Raw genomic sequence first — 13,236 nt, 5'->3', positions numbered from 1 at the left:
TCCTCCTCCTCCTCCTCCTCTTCCTCCTCCTCCTCCTCCTCTTCCTCCTTCTCCTCCTTCTTTTCCTTAAGCAGAATGTATTAGTTACTATTAAGGAAGAAAGAGTTTGCGTTGGCTTACAGTTCATAGGGATGTACTTGATGGCAGGGAAAGTCTGGAGGTAAAAACAGAAGGTCTGTTCATCACTTTCATCGATAGTCAGAAAACCCAGTAAGGGAGGGAATTGGAACTAAGCTATCCAGCCTTACGGCCCTTTTCAGCGGTTCTCTTCCTCCAGTGAGGTTCTACCTCCTAAAGGTTCCACAACCTTCCCTAACAGTATCAGCATCTAGGAGCCCAGTTCAAACACAGGAGCCTGTTGGAGACACTTCCCATTCACCAGCAGACCGACAAAGCCCATCCCAATTTCCTGTGCCTCCACGGTCTGATTAACCTCTCGCTAACACTGCGGGGAGGCTCGCCTCCAATTCCTCGCCTCCTGGGATTAGCCAGCACCCACTCTTTCCTGTCTAATATCTCACTTTAAGAATTAATCTGGAAGCTGGGCAGTGGTGGTGCATGCCTTTAATCCCAGCACTCGGGTGGCAGAGGCAGGTGGATTTCTGAGTTCAAGGCCAGCCTGGTCTACAGAGAGAGTTCCAGGACAGCCAGGGCTGTACAGAGAAACCCTGTCTCGAAAAAAAGAAAAAAAGAATTAATCTGGAGAAAGAACTCTTGGGAAGATGGTGCCCTTAGCCTGGACACAAATTGACTAGAGGAAACTGATCACAGACCCTAGACTCCAAAACCCTCTTGTCCTCCTGAGCTCCACTTTTGATGTCTGACCACCCAGAGCCTGCAAGCACACATGGTAGGGCGGGTAGCTCTCCCCAGGGCTCCCCCTCCCCGCTCACGACCCATTGTCCTGATGCTCCTCTTTCCACCACCACCCCCCCCCCACCTAGTTAGTATTCAGACAGATCAAAGGAGTAGATCCCAGTGGCTGCTGACCCTCTACAATCCCACAGGAAATGCACTTTGCTTCCTAGGTCTGAGTACAACACCTTCTAAATGTACGGTATCCTTCAAAACAGAAGGGTATGCGAAGCCTCAGCTTTGCATCGATACTGTGATGCGGTAAGTCGCCTCCATCCCCAGCCACTATGATATCCAGAGCCAATTCCACAATTTGGGGAGGGGGCTGAGGGACAAGTGGTTGGACGAAACAACATCACCTTTGTTCTTAGGGCTCCAGGGTACCCCCGGAGCTCCAAGGACATTCTGAGCGGACACCCAACCCTGTGCCTTCTGTGTGGACAGGACCAAACCCAGCCAGACACGGTAGGTCAGGAGAATGCCCCGCTCCACCACCACAACCCTCCCCCAGCCCCCACCCCCTGCAGCTGCCGCCTGCTTCTTCCTGCTCATCTTGCTGACAGGCACCATCTCTGTGACCTTCCTACTATGGGCCACTGCCAGAAGAACTGGCAGCCAGCTGCCTCAAGTCCTTCGTGTGTCTGTGGGCCAGAAGCTGGTAGCTGCTTACATCTTAGGTCTCCTCACCAAGATGTTCCTCCAGGCTGAGCCCACCCAGGCACTCTCTCCTACACAGGCCGGGACCTAAGGCAGCCACTGTGATGTCTGTACCTTGACCCTTCTCCCTTCTTCCTGACCATCCACTGGCTTCCATCCTCCCCAAAACAAACACCTATGGAGTTATACTCAATTACCAAGTTAAATAAAATAAATTTTTAAAAATAAAAAAATAATAATCTGGAAGCTGGGTGGTGGGGACGTTCATCTTTCATTTCCACATTCTGGAGGAGCTCTGAGATCCAAGCCAACCTTGCCTATAGAGTGTTACAAGCCAGCCAGGGCTACACAGAGAAATCCTGTCTCAAAAAACAATTAATTTGTATCATGCTGTGAAAAAAACATCACCACTGAAAAGCAAATTGGGGAGGAAAGGGTTTCTTCAGCTTACATGTCCAGATCATAGTCCATCCTTGAAGGAAGTCAGGACAGGAAGCAGGGATGGACTCTGGAGGCAGGAGCTGATGCAGAAGCCATAAAAAGGTGCTGCTTACTGGCTTATTCCACATGACCTGCTCAGTCTTTCTTATAGAACCCAGAACCACCAGCCAGGAATGGCACCACCACAATGGACTGAGCCTTCCCTCATTGATCACTAATTGAGAAAATGCCTTACAGCTGGATCTCATGGAGGCATTTCCTCTATGGAGCCTCCTTCCTCTCTGATGACTCTAGCTTGTGTCAAGTAGACACAAAACCAGCCAGAACATTCTGGAAGCCACAGTGACAAACACCTAATCTCTCTCTCTCTCCCTTCTTCCATCCTTTCCTCCCTCCATCCTTCCCTCCCCCACTCTTCCCTCTCATCTGTCTCTTTCTGTGCTCACCATCTTCACCACTGTCTCCAAGAATGGCCTTCTGCTCTGGCACTTCCACAAATGGCTTGTGACACCTGTAAACTCACTGATTCCTAATGTACTAGTGTAGGAACAGGAAAGTAACAATCCCTTCGCTTCCAGGACTCTCACTCAACTATAAACTGGACAACCAGTTTGAACTAGTTTGGGTTGGTTTTCATGAGATCCTAATGCTGACATATGTAGACAAACAGTATGTCCCAGCTACTTTGACAAAACCACACAGTTCCAACGAGTTTAAGGTCACTACATGGCACTCTTGGTCTGTAAGATGACTTTCCGTAGGTCCTTTGCCAAGGAGAGTTGAGCAATAAAATCTCTGAAGAAATTTAAAGTTTCTCAAAAGACCATGAAGCCTGAGAGGTCCATGACTGAAAAAAAAGGGGGCAGAGAGAGGTGAGGGGAAGCCCTGGGAAAGATCAAAGAATAGCAAAAAGACAGAAGGGAAGGTGGAAAGAAAAAGTCTGATGATTCTTTAGCTACCAGCCATCAGCCCCTGCAAGTCTCACAAGGGGGCCCAGAACTTTCCAGCCAAGCAGAAGCACAGGAGAGATGTGGGCAAATCTATGCAGTGATGAAGTCAGATGTTCCAAGAGAGAAAAGTGCATGGCACTTAGATAAAGAAGCAGGTGACTGTGTAAGCAAGGAAGCCCTGGAGTAGAGTATTCCCACACCCACCAGTGGGACCTCAAAGACTGCCCTATCTGAAGACATTGACTTGATTCTAAGAACTGGGTCTGCTCGGCAGCTTCAAGCCCTGGATAGCAGCAACTCAGAGGACAAAGGTCCACACAAAATGATCAAACTTAGTGCTACCAAGGGAACCCCAGGTGGCAGGTTTGGGATGCCAAAAGGTTCCATGGGTTCCAAGAGTTTATATCCAGAAGACATGGGCTCTGCCTTTAGATGCACATTTGCCTCATCACTAATAATGCAGCTGCAGGCATTGTCATCCAGCTCTGTGAATCTGTAAGTAAGCAAGGTGGAAGGGAAAAATGATGAGGGCCTTCAGCATCGTGACTTCCACACTCCAGCAAGCTCTCCAGGAGTCTGCAGATTCTTCAGGCACAGCATCACATAGGCATGCTCTGGAATTCCATGGCCGTATCATCCTGCCAGCACCCTGTGCTCTCACCTTCTGTGGTGGTGTTGATAGAGTAGAGAAGTCTACTAGTCTTGCCAAGATTTCCCACTGGCTTTGGAGAATGGTTACTCCTGTGATGCATTTCATGCCAGGGCCATGGCACAGTACTCTACACACACCCCTGTGTGGGACTGTTGGATGTTACCCTTCAGAACCACAGAAAATTTAACATCAAACACAGCTGTTAGCAAAGGGTTATGGTGAGGAAGTCATTGCTCTTGCACATAACCCAGGCTTTTATGTAGCACCTTGAAACAAGACTGGCTACACACAAGATAGTGGCCCTTAATGACTTCCCTGGCCAAATCATTACTTCTGATACATCTTAGGTGCTACTGTTTACTGAGACAGCTTTACTAGGCAGTGAAGCCAAGAGCCATAGTCAAGGTGAACACAGTCTTGGCTGACCATTCTTTGACTCAAACATTGACAGCACAAGCCTTACCAAATCTGATATGATTGATGGCAGGCCAGAAACTGCTATTGCTAGGACATACATCACAAGTAAATCTATCATCTCTGGGCACTGTAACCTATACAGTCTCAATACTAAGGCCATAGTGGTCACCCTCATAAAAATGTCTTATGGCTCTTGCCTATACCAACTTGCTGCTTCCCTCACACCCCTTTTTCTATCTCAAGAATGCATGGTACAGCACGTGAACAACTTGTCCTTGGTGTCTCTCTACAGAGGCTTACAGCTCTCTCTAGCCCTGCTCCCTGTTCAGCCCGTCTGCTACCTGCAAAGAAGAATGAATCATGTGATAGTCATTGCATCCTCCTCCTGCCTTCTCGGGCCTCCCCTTCACTCGGCCTCATGGTCAGTTTCATAGCTGTGGTCAGTGGTTGGAAGACGACACCTAGGACATTGCTAATTTGTGTGATTACGGAGTCCTCTGCACTAAGGAGCAGAATGAAGTCCCAGTCCCATTACGTTAAGAGATTCCCAGAGGTCCCTCTGAATCTTGATCGGCACCTCTCACTAGAGTCGGAGCTCCCTAGTCACAGGACCAGGATGGCAGCTTCCTCACTACGGCAGTGTACGGCTGTCTGTTCCTAACAGTTACAAATTCGAAGTTAGAGAGTGACTTCCACACCTTGTTGCCCAACCTGTGAGTGAGTCCTTGTCTCTTGTGTGAGTCAAAGGTGAGCTCCCCACTTCCCTCGGAAAGAAAGGATGCTGAGATACAGTGTTGCATGGAGATTCTCATCCAGACCTAAGATCTCCTGGGAGCAATCCAGTCTTCAGCAGGATATCCCCACCGCTGAGCTTCTCAACAGGCCCTCCCTCTCTCCTACTGTTCCTCTTGGTAAAACTTGTCTTGCAGCTTCATACTTCAGCTGTGCTATTACATCAATCAAGTGAGGGCTGGTGCCCAGAAAAAATACACACTCTATATGAGAAAATGAGTTTTGTATACTGTCACGTCCGCCTTCTCTTCTTTTAGCAGTTTATTCAGGAACTTTGTAACAGACTTCCCCTTCCTGCTTCTCCCTCCTGCTCCTCCTGCCTGCTTCTCCTGCCTTCTGCCCCTTGCCGCTCCTGCCTCTCTGGAGCTTACTTAAGTCCCGCCTTCCTGCCATCTAAGCCCCACCTTCCAACGATCCTGAGGAAAAAACGCAAACAGATCCCCTCGCCCATGCCAACGCTGGGTCAGGACCATGCCATATGCCCGTGATCACATCCTTCCACTTCACAAATCCCTTCAAGGAACCTTTGCTGCACTGATGACGATCCGCAACAGAAAGGCCATCTACATCCAAATTTTAAAAATTTAAGGTTTGGGGGAAAACACAGCCAAACCCTCTTCTAGCTGTCAAGAGCGGGTCTGGCCCTCTCCAAGCTCCGGTCAGTGGGTCTCTCCACCTGACCCATTTAGCCCAGCAGGCATGGGAAAAGGTATCAACAGATACAAAAACATATTTAAGCTTTCTAAAAGAAGAATGATGAGTAACATCTATCTGCCATAAGTGGTTGGATCGAAGTCCACGGGGGCTGCTCCCCAAAGTCTGGAGTGGAGGCACCTGGAGAAAAAGTTGGCAAGACTTGCATGTGTGGACAATCTTTTTAAGATCTTTGACTGGTATATGGGGGAACCTATAATGGAGGCCCCTCCAGTTAGTATGGGTCAAGAGGTGAAAGTGGGTGGCCTCCGAGACAGTGTGACATTGGAGTCCAGATGTGGCCCAGTCAGCCAGGCTGTTTCCCTTTGACAAAAAGCCTAGGAGATTTTGGTGACCTCTGAGATGTTGAATATAAATAGGGTTTTGTCTTTGTCTAAGGAGGGTACATGCTTGAATCATCAAAGGGGATATTGGATTAGAATCTAGCCCAATATGAGCTTTAGGCAAACTGGGCAATAAGTTAACCACATATAAACTATCTGAAAACAAATTAAACATATTAGGGACGGAATCCAATACCATCACTACAGCAAAGAGCTCTTTAAATTGGGCTGACCCCTCTATCTCATACACCTTAGAACTAACAGGTCTAGGTTCATACGACCACTGATGATCCCAGTCGCCCACCGTGGGAGAATTAGGATCAGGTTTAGATAAAAAGAGTCTGGGAGGCATCCACTCTAACCTAGAAAATGAGCTCATCCATCTATGGGGACCAAAATGACAGTTAATCTCACCCAAGAATTCTTCAAGGGCCAGGGCTATATGTTCATTGTTTCTCTGTAGCGAGGTAAAATTAACCATCTTGAGCGGAGTAACTATAGACTGAGGATTTGTTCTAAACAGTTGAATTGAAACATTTCTTCCTTTAAAGATACAATGTTGGTTCTGTTGCCCCTGCACTCCACACTCCTCCTGGTAAAAGGCCATCCATTTAAGGAACATGGGTGAGGGGAACACAGCCTTGACCATTTCCTTCCAATTTCTGAGGGTGAGAGCCTGGTGGGCAAAGCCCTCAAGGATGGTCTCTACCCAGGATAAATGAGGGCCATCCTCTGCCACTGTTTTCTTTAGTTTTCTAAGGTCTTGGACTTCCCAGGGATACCAAGCTGCTGCCAGGGTTAACATTAACCAGAAACAGATGGCTAGTATCTCCCAAGCTGAATTTCCCCACCCCCGCATAGGGCTGCCTGTTGAAGGCAGCTATTGAGGGGAAACCTGAAAGGAGAATGCGGCTTTCCCCTCTTCCACAGCCTTACAACAGTGCTGATCTTCCAAACAGCTCCTAATGAGCTTCCACACAGGTCTTAACAGCTCTTGAAGAGTCAGGAAAATTAAATGCGATTGCAAAGCACCCATGTTTACTTTTGTTACCCTTTTTTTGTTACTTTTCTTTTACTTTCAGTTTGCTACTCCACGTATTGTCTCTACTCCCAAGACCTTGGGAACTTACCAGCCGGCTACCCTGACTGCAAAAGGTTCTGAGTCTCAAGATGTTTGTCCTTCCCCATATGGGCCACCAACTGTCATGTCCCCCTCGACCAGCAAGAAAGATGCCACCCGAGCTCTTCCTTTTAGCAGTTTATTCAGGAACTTTGTAACTGTCTTTCCCCTCCTGCTTCTCCCTCCTGCTCCTCCTGCCTGCTTCTCCTGCCTTCTGGTTCCTGCTGCTCCTGCCTCTCTGGAGCTTACTTAAGCCCCACCTTCCTGCCTCTGGGGAGCCCTTACTTAAGCCCTGCCTTCCGGTCATCTAAGTCCTGCCTTCCAGCCCACCCTCAGCCATTAAGTACTCCCAAGCTTAGCCAATCCCAATGGGCCACGTAGCAAAAGCAGATAGGTCACCAGATGCGGAAGCAACCAATGGCAGCAAGCTTAGCCAAATGAGGGCTTGTTTATGAGACCACTCACTCTCAGGGCACAGCTGAAAATGGCTCTCCACAGTATACTACGTTTTCGGTTGAAAGAAGAAGAAAAGGAAGAGAATTAATCCAGCTGTCTTCCTTCCGATGAGGAAGAGCTGGTTCTGCTCCCTTCTGATCTCCCTCCCAGCTAACATCCCCAGGAATCTCCTACAGCCTCATCAAACTCAATCAAGCCATTCCTCCAAAAGGAATGAAATTTGGGGTTTCTTTTTAATACCAGAGATTGTGAGATACCTGCGAGGTAACAAATTCTAGAACTGAGGCTAGAGAGAGGGCTCCTTGGTTAAGAGCACTTGCTGCTCTTCCAGAGGACCCAAGTTTGACTCCCAGCACCCACATCAAGGGGCCTGTAACTCCAGTTTCAGGGGATCTGGCATCCTCTTCTGGCCTACATGGGTACCAGCATACATATGGCATATATTAATAGAATGCACATACATACATATAAATAAATCTTTTTTAAGAAAAATTACTGTAGAGTATAGCAGTGAATTGTTATCTGTAGCAGTGACTTGTTAAGCTGCTCTTAGCTCCCAACAGGTGCACTCGTGCTCTGCACCCTCCCCAGAGCTCTAGATTCACAAATGAAAGAGAGAGAGAGAGAGAGAGAGAGAGAGAGAGAGAGAGAGAGAGAGAGAGAAATGAGAAATTTAATATGCCTTACTAGCTCAACAGCTGGGCTTTTCCCTAACTCCACATGGCTAACTCACTTTCCCCTCAGATATTGCTGAGTTAACACCTTTTAAAATCTATATTTCATCTCTGCTACCCAAGACCCAGTTTCCTGGATTCTTACGTGTCAACGAGCAAGCCTTTAATGCTGATCTCTCTGCTTCTCTGTCATCACCATTCTGTTCCTTCTTGCTACCATGTTTCCTGCCTGAGAATCCTAAAAGTCCCACCTCTTTCACCCTGTCCAGCCACTGGTCGTTGGCTCTTTAGTGGTTAATCAAAAGCCAATTGGGGACAGGGATGTCTGGACATGCAGATTCCCATGTGATTTGGGGAGTGGAATTAAAACAAAGCATTAGAACCAGTCCCCAACACTAGAGGCCAGGCATGGTGAGCCAAATTTAATGACAGAATTTGGAAGGCAGGGAGAAGTTAGTGGAGCTCTGTGTCTTCAAGCCCAACTCTCTTCATAGTGAGTTCCAGGCCAGCCAAGGCTACATACATACAAAGTGAAACTCTGACTCAATATACATTAATATTCATATGTTTCTTGCCGGGCGGTGGTGGCGCACGCCTTTAATCCCAGCACTTGGGAGGCAGAGGCAGGCGGATTTCTGAGTTCAAGGCCAGCCTGGTCTACAGAGTGAGTTCCAGGACAGCCAGGACTACACAGAGAAACCCTGTCTCGAAAAACAAACAAACAAAAAAAATTCATATGTTTCATATATATTTGTATATACACATATATATACATATATATATACATATATATCTCTTAGCAGATTCTGAACCCATGGGGAAAATGGAATTTATTATCTTATCTAAGCCTCAACAGAGAAAACAAATATTAAATGAATAATATAATACATAATCTAAATTAACTATTAATTGGGATTCTAATAGAGAATGCATATATATGAAATTCCAGGTGGTCTTAGTGCTAAAGTATGTACCACCATTACTCCACCCCAACAGACCAAGAATGACCTACCCAGCATGCATGCCATTCGTCTCCTAGGTCCATATACACTCAGGCTCTGTGCCCAGCTCTGCATCCTGTACTGTTTGTACTGTGCCTATGTCCTTCCTCTTGTAATTCTATTCACCGTGGACTTCCTGGCTGGTTTCCTTCCATTAAAGGGGATGGCCAGCAATTTTTTTTGAACTCTGGGAAGAGTTCAACTTTCATAAACTCCTGAGGGGATTATGACTATGCACATGTCCTACATGGACATGGTTGTGCTTGCAAAAACAAAGACCTAGTCCTTCGAATGAGTCACAGGTCTCTGGAATGAGCAGAGCTGTCAGACAGAGGGAAGGCTGATATTTGTATCTGTCTGTTTCCTGTCTCTTAGCAGATTTTGAACCCATGGGGGAAATGGAATTTATTATCTTGTCCTCAACAGAGAAAACAAATATTAAATGAATAATATAATACATAATCTAAATTAACTATTAATTGGGATTCTAATAGAGAATGCTACAGGAAATTATTGTTAATTTGAGGGTGGACATTTTTGTGTCACATGCAGACTTTGAGCTATGAAGAAAGTAAGTTCTCTAGCAGAAGAATGTAACCACTCTTCATTTGACCAAAAGTCATAGACTGTTTTAGGGGTCAGGGCCCTGGTGCAGCTTTTGTATTTTTACTGGTGACAGTGTTTTTTTATCTGTGCATTTTTATCTAACGCTATGTTTTATCCAACTAATAATTTTTTTCAAATGGAAGAACAAAGATAAATTTTTCAACTCTGAACCCATGGAGCTCTGATTCTAGGCGAAATACTGTGCTGACTTCAAGCAAAAACTAATCCTAGAACAAACTGGGTATACAGGAACCTACCAATGATACTGATGTGTCATGTGAACTTCAACCTTCACGACTAATACCACCTGAGTTGGAAAATGATCCTGTCCATTTCATCTCAAATGCCTACAAACAGAAGGCACGCATGCTCTGATGTTCTGAAAGGCTTTGGATTTTTCTGACTCCTACTCCTTCTCCATTAATTAATTTATCCTTGTCAAAGAGCTAAAATATAATAGATTTTCTCAAAATAAACTTATTACTCTGTAGTGACAAGGTTTTTTTGAGTCCCTTCGCATCCTGAACAACTCTGAAGAGTCTTACAGCTTTCTTTACAGTCACAGCAGCTGTAGATGTCAAAGGGATGCTTGTTATATTAAGTAATTCACATTACTTTTAGAGGAGAGGGGGAAATGAGGGCGATGGGGATCAACCAATGCCTTGTGCATTATAGGTGACCACAGAAATCTACCATCAGGGCCTGGAGAGATGGCTCAGCAGTTAAGAGCACCGACAGCTCTTCCAGAGGTCCTGAGTTCAAATCCCAGCAACCACATGCTGGCTCACAACCATCCGTAATAAGATCTGATGCCTTCTTCTGGTGTGTCTGAAGACAGTGACAGTGTACTTATATACATAAAATAAATGGATAAATCTTTAAAAAAAAAAAAGAAAGAAAAGTATCCTAACTTTTAATATATATATATATATAATATATATATATATATATATATATTATATATATATATATATATATATGCACCATGGCATATATATTACTCTTAAATTTGTAGAAATCAATCTCAAAAGAACAAGTATTAAGCTCAACTGATTATTTACATTGATAATTAGATGGACAATAAGTGTTTAAATTGAAAAAACTTTTTACAATTATACCCAGCACAATTTACTTGATTTTTTAAAAAATACTAAATGTTCCCATTTCCCAACCAAATTCAAAAACATATCAAAAAATTAATATTCCCCATGATCAAGTGACCTTCATCCCAGAGAGGCTGGGATGATTCATCAAATGTAAATCAATAAACATAATGTACCACATCAACAGACTCAAGGACAGAAACCACACAATCATCTCAATAGAAGCAGAAAAGGCCTTTGACAAAATCCAGTATCTCCTGATTTAAAAAATGTCCAAGAATCTAGGGATAGAGGGGGTGTACTTCAACATAGTAGAGACAATAGACCACAAACCCACAGCAAGCATCATGTTAAATGGAGAAAAACTCAAATCATTCCTACTGAACTCAGGAACAAAACAAGGATGTCCACTCTCTCCAGTCCTGTTCAATATGGTGCCTGAAGTTTTAGTTAGTACAAGATGACAAGGGCTGGAGAGATGGCTCAGTGGTTAAGAGCACTGACTGTTCTTCCAGAGGTCCTGAGTTCAATTTCCAGCAACCACATGGTGGTTCACAACCATCTGTAATGGGATCCGATGCCCTCTTCTGGTGTCTGAAGACAGCTACAGTATATTCATGTGTGTGTGTGTGTGTGTGTGTGTGTGTGTGTGTGTGTGTGTATGTGTGTAATAAATATATATGTAATAAATATATGTAATAATGTATGTAATATATGTAATAAATAAATAAATCTTTTTTTAAAAAACAAGAAAAAAGATGACAAGTGAAGGAGAAAAAATGCAAATAGGAAAGAAGAAGTCAAAGGGCCTTTATTTGCAGATGGCATAGTTATAAACCTAATGATTCCGCCAGAAAACTCCTACAGGGGATAAATTCACTCAGCAAAGTACCAGGTTACAAAATTAACACACAAAAATCAGTAGTCTTCTTACATTCAAAATGACAAATATAACAAGAATGAAATCAGAGACATAATCCTGTCCACAAGCGCCTCAAAAAAAATAATCTTGGAACAAATCTAACTAAAGAAATAAAGATATGTAACATAAAGACTTACTGTGGGTCTCCCCACTCCCATGGATTGTCAGCCAGTTTGGTCTATGACAGCAGTGGGAAGAAGAGATGACAAGGTGAGGGGTGGAGGTGATTCAGAAGCCATGTTAGTATATCCACAATAGGACCAGCTATTAGGAAGCAGATCAACTTTACTTAGGGTGATTCAAGGCTTATAAAGTTTTGGGGTACTGAGGGTAGGAACATCCAGAATGGGCGAAAGCTTGGGGCTGAGGGTACCTAAGATGTCTCATTAGCATGGGAAAGCACATCAGGAATCTCAGGTGTTAGGTGAAAAGGTTCTTATCAGGAGAAAGGAAATTGATCCTGTAATCTAATTGAGGCTAAGCGGCATTCCTCAGGTAGAGGCATATGTGTGGGCTTAGAATTCCCCAGACAAGGTCAGAGAAGGAGAATCCCTGCTAATGAAGGGAGACTCCCATATTACACCAAGCCCAGAGGCTATAGGTCCTGGTGGACTTTGACCTTAATTAGCATAAGGCATGGAAGAAAGAAATTGAAAAGGATATTAAAATATGGAAAGAGCTCCCTTCCTCGTGGATTAATGGGATTAATATTGTGACAATGACCATCCTATTTGAAGCAATTTACAGACTCAATGTAATCACCATCAGAAGTTGAAAAAATAATTGTAAATCTTAAAATTTTTCATTTGAAAAACATAAAACATACAAGAAATAGAATAACAAAAACAATCCTAAGTGATAAAAATAAGGCTGCATGTATGATCACCTCTGATTTAAAGTTACCTCAGGCAACTACAGTAATAAAAACTGTATGACACTGGCATAAAAACAGATGCTTTGGTCAGTGGAATAGAACTGGGGACTCATATTCCTACAACCATCTCAATTTTTACCAAGAGACCAACAATACACCTTCAACAAATGGTGCTGGTCCAATTAAATATAAAAGAGTGGAAATATATCCTTACCTCTCACCCTGCACAAAACTCAATTTCAAATAGATCAAAGACCCTGACAAAAGACCTGATACCCTGATTCTGATAGAGTAAAATATGTTTGAACTCACTGGTACAGTAAAGGATTTTCTGAACAGGACCCTGATAGCATACAAATTAATGCCAACAACTGAAAAAAAATGGGACTACACACAGATACAAAGCTTCCATACAACAAAAGAAATCACCATTTAAGTAAAGAACCTGCCTATAGAATGGAAAAAAGTATTTACCAGATATATATCTGAAAGAGGGTTAGCATCTAGAATATACAAAGAACTCAAAATCTCAATATCAAGAAAATAACCAATCAAATTAAAAATGTTTAACTTTTATACATACAATTATAATATAATTAATATAATATAATAATATAATGTAATATGTATGGTGTTGCTCTATAATTGGCAAACAATGTCCCTACCAGACTAACAAGCT

General features: G+C 43.8%; 1 pseudogene; it reads left to right on the top strand.

Annotated features, from left to right (window-relative positions):
• Positions 1 to 1,603, top strand: part of LOC116081084 — an 11,487-nt pseudogene extending 9,884 nt beyond the window's left edge.
• The last annotated feature ends 11,633 nt before the right edge of the window (positions 1,604 to 13,236 follow it).

Source organism: Mastomys coucha, unplaced genomic scaffold (genome assembly GCF_008632895.1).
Source record: "Mastomys coucha isolate ucsf_1 unplaced genomic scaffold, UCSF_Mcou_1 pScaffold6, whole genome shotgun sequence".
NCBI lineage: Eukaryota > Metazoa > Chordata > Mammalia > Rodentia > Muridae > Mastomys > Mastomys coucha.
Note: the sequence above shows the minus strand (reverse complement) of the source record. Positions and strands in the feature narration are given on the sequence as shown.